Consider the following 12,593-nt stretch of genomic DNA (forward strand, 5'->3'; position numbering starts at 1 on the left):
ATTTCCTTCCAAGAATTCACTCTATATGTTTGAGTTAACCAGCTGTGTGCAGCAGCTAAATATTTCATGTTTGGACAACCCTGGAATCCAGCCTGGGTTGGGTCCCTCTGCACAAATAGCACAAGGGCAATGGAGCTGCTCCCTGCTAAACATTCAGGCAGAAGGACTGACACTGGATTTCTGACTGGCTCAGCCTGTAGAGGAACACACAGGCAGTTAGTTCAAATTTTCTTCCACCAGCTCAATTTTTCTTTCACAAAGATTTAAGACTTTTGCTCACTAGCAGCAAGGGAGTTGCAACCTGTTTTTCTAGACAGGTATGCCTTCTATGGAATCATCCCAGAGAAAATCTTGGATTTTTCCTTAAACGCTTAAATAGCCTTAAACCCTGGTATTTAATCATTATAAACAGCAAATAAATGAAGGCATGAACCAGGTAAATTACAATATAATGAACATCTTCAAAGCAGTGAGCAAATACAAAGATGAGATAATAGGTGACTCATGCAATTATGCAAATATGAATATTGTATGCATTATAACACACATTACCCTGAAGGTGTGCACAACATAGAATCACGGAATGATTTTTTGGGGGAGAGACCTTAAAGACCATCTCATTCCAACCCCCTGCTATGGGCAGGGACACCTTTCACTACAACAGGTTGCTCAGAGCCCCATCCAGCCTGGATATAGGGTTACAGAAATTTTTGTCTCTAAAAATACACAGCCTGACTCTCCCACTCTCTGCCTATGCTCAGCACCACAACATAATATCAGTGCCAATTACTACAATTAGTGACAAAGTTAATTCCATGAGTATGTGGATTACTGAATGCTTCTAGCTGCTTTTTTCTCACATTGAGAAACAACCTCAACCTCTGTGCACTTTGGAAAAAAATAATTACCTGAAATGAATAATCGGTATACCAGGCATGGCATCACAATGCCTTTTTGTACTCCAAAACCTCACATAAAATGTCCTTACACAACACAGGTGAGGGAACAAGAATTTGGTGACATTTCTGAATAGGTTAGAGGGAGTTTAAACAGTCCAGTTTGCAACCACCCCGTAAATTTGTGAAAGATGGTTCAGCTTAAGACGATTTTGAATTTTCCTGTGATGTTGCTCTGGGACAGCTCAAAGCCATCAAGCTCCTTCTAGGTGAATACAACTGCCAGGTGGGCTCAGCTCTCTGCGCCTGTTCCAGCTTATTTCTGAGGAACCGTTTTGCAAGTCAGATATGAAAACAACAAGGGCTTAGCTGGAATGCAAATTATTCTTCTGGGGCCTGCCAGCATTGATAGGAGGAGGATGGGACACATATTCTTGTTTTGTTTCATTTCAGGGCTGAATATAATGGAAGGCTCTGTTTCCCTGTCACTGTCTTCATTCGAGGGCTCCAGCAGGAGATCAATGACTAAAATTTGTCCTCTGCTGTTATTTCTTTCTCTCTCGGTTCCTTAGAATGCTCTTTTCTTTGCTCACTTTAATTTGGACTGGTTTGCTGTACAGAGAGGCATTAATTCAATAATCTTCTAGCCTAGACTCTGTCTTTGGAGACTTTCTCTTCCACCAGCCAGATCTGTCCTTGCTTTCAAAACAAACATATGAAAAGCTGGCACATTTATCTAGCAAGAATACACCCAGAAACAAAGGGATCTTATCGCAAGCAATTGAGCTGATGATCCTTCTCTAAAGCACCAATTCTTTAAGTCAATCACCACAAAAAAACAAAACAAAACAAAACAAAAACAAAAACAAAAACCCCTTCAAATTCCTGTACGTAGGAAATGTGTGTGAGAAAGTGCAGACTGGGGCAGTGGAGGGGCAGCACCAATCCCTGCTCTCTGTGAACGGTGACAGGGCTTGAGGGAATGCCACGAAGTGCTCCCAGGAGAGGTTTAGATTGGATTTGAGGAAAAGGTTCTTCCTCCAGGGCGTGGTTGGGCACTGAGCAGGCTCCCCAGGGCATGGGCACAGCCCCAAGGATGCCAGAGCTCCAGGAATTAGGACAACATTCTCAGGCACAGGGTGAGATCGCTGAGGTGTCTGTGCAGGGCCAGGGGTTGGACTTTGATCCTTGTGGATCCCTTTCAAACCAGGATATTCTGTTATTCTGTCTTTCAAGTGTGGAGTGTGTATGATAACAAGAGGATCTAGGATCACTAGCAAATAAAACAATATTAAAATAATTTAAAATATCCATTCAAGTCCTCCAAGCTTGGGTTGACATTGGCAGTCGTGTGATTTCAGTGCCTAAGGATTATGAAGCAACCTTAAAAGTTTGCATCTCTACAGCAGCTGCCATTTGAGATTTTCAGAACATTCTGGAAACATGATTTTGGCTGCACTTCACAATTCATCTGCCCCGAGGCTTTCACTGAGATGGATTTCCCTTGTTTTATTACCAGAGAAATTTAGTGGTTAGATATCTGGATGAAGTACTTCCACAAAGATTTCCTTAAGACTACAGATACCACTCCTTAGAGACTAAAAAGCTGCCCACATCTGGCACAGAAAGCTTTCATGTGAATTAGTGCAGCAAGATCAATTGGTGCCACAAGAGGTGAAGAACTGGTGTGTGGAAATGTCAAGCACTTGGAAAACTTTCTATTTCCCTGGAGAAAGCTTAAAACCCAAATAAATGCAAGTGGTTGAAGAACATGAGGATATGTATTCTATTTATTTACTTTTTTGAAAGCAATGTAAATTGTGGAGAGATGTAGGTGGACAGAAATAGAGGAGCTTTAGGGTTGTAAATGTATTTCCTCAAGAAAAGAAGGAATGGCTACCTACTGCTGACTGGAGTACTTGGAGATACATTGTCCATGTGCACATTTATTGCTCATTCTCCACCGTATCTCTCTCTCATCACCAGGTTTCTGAGGGTGAATGGAAACCACTGTGCAAAATAGAATGGGTGTGAAGGGTGGTAAGTTCCCCTTTGTGTAGAACATAAGGGGAGGTGGGTCCAGAAGCCACTGAAATGAAAAATCCTCACTGCTGAGGTCTTCATGACATATGTGTCCTTACAGCATAGAGAGAATATATAAATATATGCACACGTGAAATATAAATTACAAAGGTTGTTGGTAAGTAGTCTCCTTTTCTGTGATGTGGCATATATTACTGCATGGGAGATGTGTTACTGCATGGCATTAAAAAAAAAAAATAAACATTTCTTAGATCAGTGGCTGGGTATTTTGCATACAGCTTATTTATTCCACTGTCATTGCACCGTGATCTCCTTGGGAAAGGGAGAGTCACATCCTGCAAAGGGCCAGCACAAAACATGGTGGCTCCACTGCCAATCTGCTCCCCCTGCTCTACTGTGACACAAATTATTGAACCCATTTGCTTGGCATTTCTACTGCCTTTGTCTTTGGGTTACAGCTGAAGACACAAAAGGAGAAGTGAATTCTTGTCTCAAGAAGTGAAAACTGGCTACAAGTTCAGAATTAGTCTTGTAATTAGTCTCAGCAGCTTCTTGCTGATGAGAATTCAGCTTACAAGAAATGTGGAGGGAGATTATTTATGAGGGCAGGTGGTGGCAGGGCAAGGGGGGATGGCTTCAAATTGGAAGGGGGTAGGTTTAGATTAGATATTTAAAATAAATTCTTTATTTTGAGGGTAGTGAGGCCTTGGCACAAGTTGCCCAAAGATGGCTGCCCCATCTCTGGAATTGTTCAAGGCCAGGCAGGATGAGGCTCTGAGAGCAACCTGGGAGAGTGGAAGGTTGTTGGGGGTTGGTTCTCTCCCTTTTCCCTCTGTGGAATTTTCCCCATTGTCATGCTAAGATACCTGTTGACTGGGCCCTGGTGACAAGGGGGAGGAGAGAGAAGAGGGAAACCCCTCAATATTCAAACAGCCAGAAGAGCAGACGGGAGGCTCTGGCTCTCCCCATTTCCCCTTGGAGTTGGGACGAGAAGGACGATTGGTGCCTCAACCCCATCCCTGCCATCCCAGCACCAGGAGCCATCCTCACTGCTGTCAGACCCTGCCCTGCTGCCTTCTCGCTGTGAACTACCACCATCCAGCACTCTGCTGAGCACTGGCACCCACACCGTGAGCGGAGAGCTCTCTCTCCATCTCTCTCTCCCCCTGGGACAGCGCTGCCATCACCCCCAGCCCTCCTGCGGCTCTGCGGGACCCGCCCGCCCCCAGCACCGGGAACTGCAGCTCAGGGAAAAGGTGCCTGCAGCCAAAAAACATTGGGACTGAGTTACTGTTCTGTTTGTGGCTAATTTCATAGCTGTTGTTGTTCTTGTTTGACTTGTTAGATATACTAGTAAAGAACTGTTATTCCTACCCCCATATCTTTGCCTGAGAGCTCTCTTAATTCCAAAATTATAATAATTGGAAGGAAGGATCACATTTTTCTTTCAGTCCAAAGGGAAGCTTCTTCTTTCCTTAGTAAACACCTGTCTTTCAAACCAGGACAGATTTTCCCTGCCCATGGCAGGGGTTGGAACTGGATGATCTTTCAGGTCCCTTCCCACCCAAACCATTCAGTGGTTCTAGAATTCTGTGACAACTTTCTGTTCAGCTCTGTGACGTAACAGGGAAGAGGGAAATTACACTGGTGGATGAGATGAAAGGGAAGGGGGAAACAAGCCAAGGAAGGAGCTCCCTCCTTTATTGAGTAATCCTGAATCCACACATCACTTTGCAACGTTAATAGTCAGGTGAAACCTGCCTTCTAACCTGAGTGACTCAAGCAGCAGGTGAATAAAATTTATGGGGATAGATTCATGTGCTAGTGTAAAAGAAAAGCACACACCCTGGATATTTAAAGAAACACAATAATTCAAGTGCTCTTGAAGTATATTTCCCTATAGATTTCTTATTTGACTGTGGGATTTGTTGTCTGAGTGGAAGTATTTTCATAAATCTGACTCTGATTTACACTACAGGTTCTGTTCAAACAAGCAACACTACCTGAAATTTGAAGTCAAGTCTCTAAAATTAACCTGCAAAGGTCAGATCCTGCATTCAGCTGAGGAGAACAAAAAGTGCTGGTACCACTGCTGATCTTATCACTGCAGATCTGTGTTTGCTTTTTCTTCAGCACATTCTTTTCTCCTTGTTCCTGGTTTTAAGTGCCCCAGCCTGAGAGCAGGATTGTTAAGGGCTTTTCCCATTGTCCATTACTGTGGTGGCAGTTGTGGCTGACTGCCCTGGGGTAAGGTAAACCTGAGGGATGAAGGAAGGGACCAGGACTGCACTGCCTGAGAGGAGATTTGGGAAGAAACCATGGCTTGGCCACAGCCCAGCTCCTTCAAACACGAAAAGGGAAACTAGAAACAGCTAGAAACAGCTAAAACAGAGCACATCCCACCAGCGTGTTCGGGTGATGTGCTAAAAATTGTCTTAGCTCTAGTCACCTTATAAACACTTTGGTTTGTACTGTGGTGTGCAGACACTTAAAAGCATCTTTCCCCTGTCCCAGATGTGGTTTTGTAAAACCCCTGCCCTCGCTGCTGCATGTGCAGCTTTGGGTCACCTGGGGACAGCAGGTCCCAGAGCAGCTCCCAGGAGTACACAGGACCAAACAATCTCCAGGCTAAAGCTCACAGCACAGCAGGTCTCCATGAGGTCATTATCTGTCTACATCTATAGACAGGTTTGTGGTTTTGCTTATTTCCTGCATAATAGCACTAGAAAGCAACACTTTCCCAAACTCATGCCACTTGAAATTAATAGTTATTGTTATTGCTGCTAGTACAGAAATAGAAGGGGTGGAGGGAGGAACACTTAGAGGTTCATTATCCTACTGGAAAAAACATATTTTCTGTCCTAGCCTGGTCTTCTCTCCACTAAGTGATTAATCCAAAGATATGCTTGCAGGATTCCAGAAAGGATCCACTCTTATCCCATGAAGCCTGAGATCTGACTCATTGTGGTTGGCTCTTCAAACTCCCTTGATATCCCAAAGCTTTCCCTCTTTTCTCCAAGTAAACAATATCTTTGCTTTTCTGTGCATTAAAGAATAAAACCAAGGAGGTTCTGGTTTTGTTGAGATTTACCACCCAAACTCCATCTTCTTGACACCATGAGTGAGTTAACCTTGCTGGTATAGATATATTCCAGCCTTGCAAGAATTCAGTTCTATCGTTTTTCAAAGTATTTTCAGCTAACAAACTCTTGTTGGCTGAAGAGGGAGAGGAATCTGTCTACCCCAGGTGAAAGGGGGAAAGAGGAGGACAAGAGGAGTTTTGAATGAGCAGAAATGAAAAAGCAGTTTTCAGTAGTGATGCAATCACACAGCAAGATACCTCAAAAAGGTACACAACAAGATGCCTCAAAAAGGCACACTTTTAATTAAGAAAGTTTCTGTTCACCTTCTATCTGGTCAAAACTGGGAAAACAATGAGGAGGGGAAGGAGAGAAATAATGACACACCTCATTTATGTATGTCCTTGACATGTCCCCCTAGGCTGGGGAAATTCCCTGAAGCAATGTGAGTAGAGAGTCAACAGCTTCATCAGATGGTTATCAACAGAAACTGGGACTATAAAAAGAGTAATTACGTCATCTCTAAGGATCAGTTGTAAATAAATTCATCATGGCATATAAATATGGGAACGTACAAAATGCGAGCTCATCCACCTCTGTGAATGCAGTAGTTGGAACAGCTAAAATATTGTCCACATGCATCAGGTCTCAAATCCTCTTTAGGCCATGGGATGCCTTCCAGAGAGATTGTGGACAGATGGGCTGCAATGTCTCCTGAGAGTGTATTCAGGTGTATTCCTGAGAGTAGATTCCAGTGCACAGCAGAGGAAAAGCTACGTGAAGGAACACTTGCATTAACTCTCTCTCCAATCTTTGGACCTTCACCTCTACCAGAGGTTATCTTGTGAGCTACAGAGGGCTGCCTTACCTCTTTGAGTTCAACCCATCTCACCATGAATTTTTAAATTGTGCCACTGGCTGCAATAAGAGATGAGTTATTTCATAGAATCATAGAATGGTTTGGGTTGGAAAGGGCCTTAAAATTCTGAAACCCTGCCAGGGGCAGGGACACCTTCCACAATCCAAGGTTGCTCAGAGCCCCCTCCAACCTCATCTGGGACACTTCCAGGGATCCAGGGGCATCCACAGCTTTTCTGGGCAACCTGTTCCAGTGCCTCACCAGCCTCACAGGGAAGAATTTCTTGCTAGTATCTGATCTAAACCCACCTTCCTAAGTAGGTTTAGATTCCCATTTGCCCTTGTCCTATCACTGCATGCTCTTGTATAAAGAGCATTATTCAGAGCATTATTCATTATTGTATTATTCAGTTGAGTGATTCAAGCCATAGAACAGGATCTGTATTACAGAAGCCACTTCCACTTGAAGAAGCATAGGATTAACAGAGTTTCCAGTTCTGTAAAGGAAGTGATATGTCCTTTGATTTCTATGGGGATGTGTTATTTGCCACAGAGCAAAGAAAAGAGAAATCCACAGGAAATATGTATTTATCAGATGAAAGTAAACAGTGAGTAGCAACAAATTGTGAACAACTGAATTATTGCATATCTTGCTGTTTTAAAGAGAAAGCTTGAGAAAGGTGTGGACAAATGAGTAAAAAAAATTCTGTCCTGTGGTCAGAACCACCTGCACAGCCTTAAGAGGTAGTTACAGGTCAGGCAGCTAGGGAAAAATGCTCTTTATATGTTTTATGTGATCCCTTTATCACACATAGATTTCTTCTGCATGGCTCTGCAAATCCCTTTGTCAGCTAAAGCCACACATTGAGAATTTATATATATCTGTAGTACAAAAAAATATGATATATAGTGTGATGTAATAAATGTACCCTGCGAAGACATGGCAAGCCATTAAGCTTTAAAATACAGCAGAAATTATAGAATACTTCAGGAACTTTAAACGTGACATATAAGTATAGTCAAAACAAGGAAACAAACCAAAACCAAAAAAAAAAAAAAATCTACCAAAGCCCAAAACCATTTATTGTTTGTCAGGAAAGAATGTGAGGACCTGTGCTATTCTTGGGACATGGTTACAAACTACTTTGGACAGTCATTTATGTGTCTTCTTCTGTGTGGTAGATAAACAGAATAATTTGCCAGATTGCTGAAGAGCTCTCACTGCAGAATGAAATTGCACTGAGAACAAGCCAACACCTAGATTTCAGATCCTGAACAGTTTTCACCTTCTGCTGGGAAGGAGAATGCATCAGTGCCAAATCATGTGACAAAGCAGTGATGTGACAAAAGCACTTTTTCCACAGGTAACTCAGTGCTGGCTCTCCTTGGCATGTGTAATACAGCTGCCTCCCCCTGGTTTTGTGATTATGAAATCTGTGAAAGAAAAGGAGGATATTGACTTTGCAGTGTCACACAACAGGGCAGGCGTTAAACATAGGAGATTTGTTTTAGGACTTAGAACCATAGATTCATTCAATGGTTTGGGTTGGAAGGGAACTTAAGGATCATCTGCTTCCAACCCTCTGCCATGGGCAGGGACACCTTCCATTAGAAGAGGTTTCTGAGAGCCCCATTCAACCTGGCCTTGGACACTTCCAGACATGGGGAATCCACAGCTTCTCTGGGCAACCTGTGCCAGGGCTTGCCCACCCTCACAGCATCCTCTGCCTCCCTTGGCTGCTTCCCTACCACTGGCACCAACACAAGGCAAAGCAATGGCAGGATTAACAAAAAAATAAAACTGAAACCCTGTTGGCAGGAGAGAAAACAGTTTCTCTGTGAAAAGGTAGAGGAAGGGCTGCCCTCTCCCTTCAGCAGGAGGAGCCACTGCTGCCAGCCTAGGGGTCAGGGTCTGGGTGGCTGATCCTCAACCAGGGCACCTCCAGGAGGAAGGTGTGTTTGGTCAGGAGTAACCTCAGAGAATGGTGCTTTACCAGCTGCCAGATTCCTGGTCTCTGCCAGTTCAAATCCCTCTGTGAATCTATTCAAGACAGCTGCTTACAAGTGTCCAGCTGTGAGGGGCTGCTTCTGGTGATCTGCAGATCCTCCCTAGCAAAGCAGAGGCCAAAGGCACCACTGTGAGTTCCCAGGAGAGAGCTCAGAAAACTGGGGAACAGGTACAGAACATTAACTCACGTGGTTGTGCTGAGTGAATTAGTCAAGGCTGTGTTGGCAGGGAAAATGCAGGAAAACTTCCCATGAGATTTTACTTGGGCATGTTAATAATGTAAGGTTGGTTTGCAAGGGCACCACGATGCACTTACTAACTCCAGCAGCTGTAATTGCAGATTTTGTGTGCAACTAGACAGAAAACCTGAGTAAACCTGTGTCAGTAAATGTGCAGAGCATGGTTAAGGGATCCTGTCAGATGTAGGTTAGCAGGGTCCATCTGACTCCCCGAGGAAGTGCTGAAATAGAGACAAATCTGTTAGCATCTTTATGGAGACTGGGAAAGAAAACAAACTCCAAGCAGGTGTCTTTAGAACACAGATACAGTTTGTTCAGCTGACAGTCACTAATACCTGTACCTAAACAAACAGAAGCTGTACAACCACAGAAACAATTTAAGGCCTTGTTTTATCTTTTATTCTATCTCCTACTTCATCCATCATCTGCCAAATGCAGCAGGAATTCCAGCGAGAAGCTGCCATGAAGACTAACCTCAAATATTGGCTACTTGCACAGAGAAGTTGTATTTTCACTCAGCACCCTACTTTCAAAAAGCCCAGGTACCATCACATTAACTTCAAACTTCATCTCTTAATTTTTAATTTCCTTGAAAAAAAGTTGAGCTGATGCCTGCACTGGCCTGAGTGAAGGCTGCTGTGAAGGAAATGTGTGTCACATCTTGCTCTCAGGGACAAGTGCCAGAGGCAGTCACAGCAGCTGAGTGGATTTAAGGGGCACTGGGGAATTCAAAGCAGGAGGAGAAAAGATGCAGCACACCAAGACATGGCACAAATATCAGCTGCTCACATGGGTGGGAAGACACTTCTGTCTGTGGTTACAGCAAAGGAAGGAAGTGAGTCAATAGCACAGGGCATCCTACGTGTTCCTTTCTCTGGTGTGTATGGCTTTATCCCATGAAAAATCCCAGTATCACTTTAAGAAATGAAATTTTGGGGGAAGTGCTAGTAATAGGAAAACTGGAAGATGCCAAACATGTATTTTCTCAGAGAGGCCACACACCCTCCAGTCTGTATAAGGAGTGCCAGAGGAGGTACATAAGAGCATAAGAAGTGTGTTTTCTTTGGGAGTGCTGTCTCACAAGAGAAGTGCAGGATACAGGACATCCAAGATATAGGACAAAGACACAGCATGGACTTCCTGGCATACTGACTTTGGCTTTCTTAGAACTCAGGTGATAGTTAAATGTCCTTTCAGGGAAGAGACTAAACTTCACAAAGTCATGCTTCTCACAGATCTTTCAGGAAACAGAGAATTCAATGCCACAGCAGTAGCCAATCAAGTGAAAAGGAGGAGAAGAGGTAGTCAAATAAATGCTAAAAGGTAGTCAAATAAATGCCAAGAAACTCAGGAAATTTGAAGCAGTATTTACCATCTCCCGTGACTAAGCCAGCTGATTTTTATATGGGCTACAAAATGTAGTCTGAAACAACTTACCAGCTGAAAATCTTTCTAGGACAATAAAAATATGCCCAGAAGCAGATAACATTTTGTTCAGATTGTTCAGTTTACAGACACACACAAAGGTAGGGCCCCAGACCTGCTCTGTAAAAATTAAAGTTGGATTCAGTAAATTCTGAATTCCAGCTCCTCCATATTTTCACATTTTTGGCTGAGTAACCCAGTGGACAACTTTGTTCACTGGGCAGGTATGATACAGAGCACAATTAAATGTGCTGCAATAATCCTGAGAACACTATTCATATGCAACATGCAGTAATTAGCCTCTCAAGGTTGGCACGAGAACAAACACACAACCTTTCTGTCTCCATATACCAATAATAGCTGCATTTGTTCAAAATATTGCTGTGAATCCCTTCCTTCATCTTTTCAAATTGCCAGATGCCAAAAGCAGCTAATAAATGAGAGCACTGTTTGTGGTCAACATTCCATATCAAAGCTGCAGACACTCTGAGAGGCAAAGCCAGACATTTCCTGAGTGGATTTGTAGAGTTTCAGGATTACTAAGCATAAGCCATGAAGAATCCACACTGTCAGTACTGTTATTAGCTGTCAGCATATTCTCAAGGATGTGGTGAAATTGTTTGCTATAATAATTATACCTAAATGAAAATTCTACCCAAATGTCTCTGTCAGGAAGGCAGCCTCTTGGAATTCAGAGTCACCTTCACAGTCCTGGAGGGAGCAGCGTTTTTTGGGATGGATTTGTGTCAGCCTGCTTAGAATGAAGCTCTTCATATCCTACTGAACCATGTCTGATCTGCTGCCAAATACCAGGGAAGGCAATTCCATAATGCCACCGTACCTGGAGCTCCCAAGCACTCCTCAATGATTATATCAATTCTTTCTTTGGATTTTCCCAAAGGCTTGATGCAGGTGAGGAAAAAGTCCCATGCAGCAATTTGCCAAATATTCCCTGCATCAGTAAATAAAGTAACCGAAGTTTGTTTTCTCATGTTCCTTAGGTTCCAGTCCTCCTCAGAGTTACCAAAGCACACACCCAACAACTCAAAGAAAAGCAGCTAAAAATGATTGTGTGGGCTTAAACAGAAATATCATGGAAGAGAAAGGCTACTTTCCTTTTGAAATTGATTACTTCTGTAGTAAAGCAGGAAAAGGAGAAAACCACTGTTTAAATAAAGGTTTATTACTTCACCTGTTCCTACAAATACTTGTAATTTTCCAGAAGGTATTAAATATTTTTATATGTGAGAAAATCACCTAGGAAAGGGTACTTTCACTAATATTTCCTCTGTAAGAACAGGAAGAAGAAAAAGGGAAAATGTGATCTCGAATTGATCCCTCTGCACCATAGAATTGCTGTATTCCTAAATGTGCTTAGATTTCTCTAACACACACCTAAACACACAAAAGGATAGTTGGATAAAACTAATATTTTTTTCTTTCCTTACAGTTATTATTTCACCAAATCCAGTTTCTAGGCAGAAACACTCACTTAACTTGACTATCCTAATTGTTTAAGCCTTCATCCTAGAGAGGATTGAACACCAGCTGATTTAAAGAGAATATTGTGAGTGGATGTTTTGAGATCCATTGCAAGCACTACAGCAGTGTTTGATTAGAGAAGCTTCTATAAAGAATTTGAACTTCTTTACTCTAAATCTTTTCCTTACCATCTCCAAATATTCTGGCTTTTTCTCAATTCTTTTACAGTTGCACTATGATTGTTTTTAGTGTGCAAATATTTGTGTTAGGTCTCTGAAGCTCTTCCTTCTGTGGATTTCAGAGGAAAAATCACTGAGGAAAGGAGGGCAGGAGAAGCAGGGAAGGGAATTTTCTGCCTGTGGATGAGGGAAGCCATTAGGCGTCTCTCTGCTCTAGGCTTTGGACTAAATCACACTCAACATCATGATTTTGGATCAATTGCAGCCAAACTTTTTCAGTTCCTTTGTTTCCTTCCGCAGCCTGCAAAACTTTCCAAACAGGCATTAAGAGCTTGTCTTGTTTCTAGTTTAATGGATGAGGAAATTTTCCAGCATCTCTTTTT

The sequence above is a fragment of the Cinclus cinclus genome, chromosome 2 (assembly GCF_963662255.1).
Source record: "Cinclus cinclus chromosome 2, bCinCin1.1, whole genome shotgun sequence".
In the NCBI taxonomy this organism is placed as follows: Eukaryota; Metazoa; Chordata; class Aves; order Passeriformes; family Cinclidae; genus Cinclus; species Cinclus cinclus.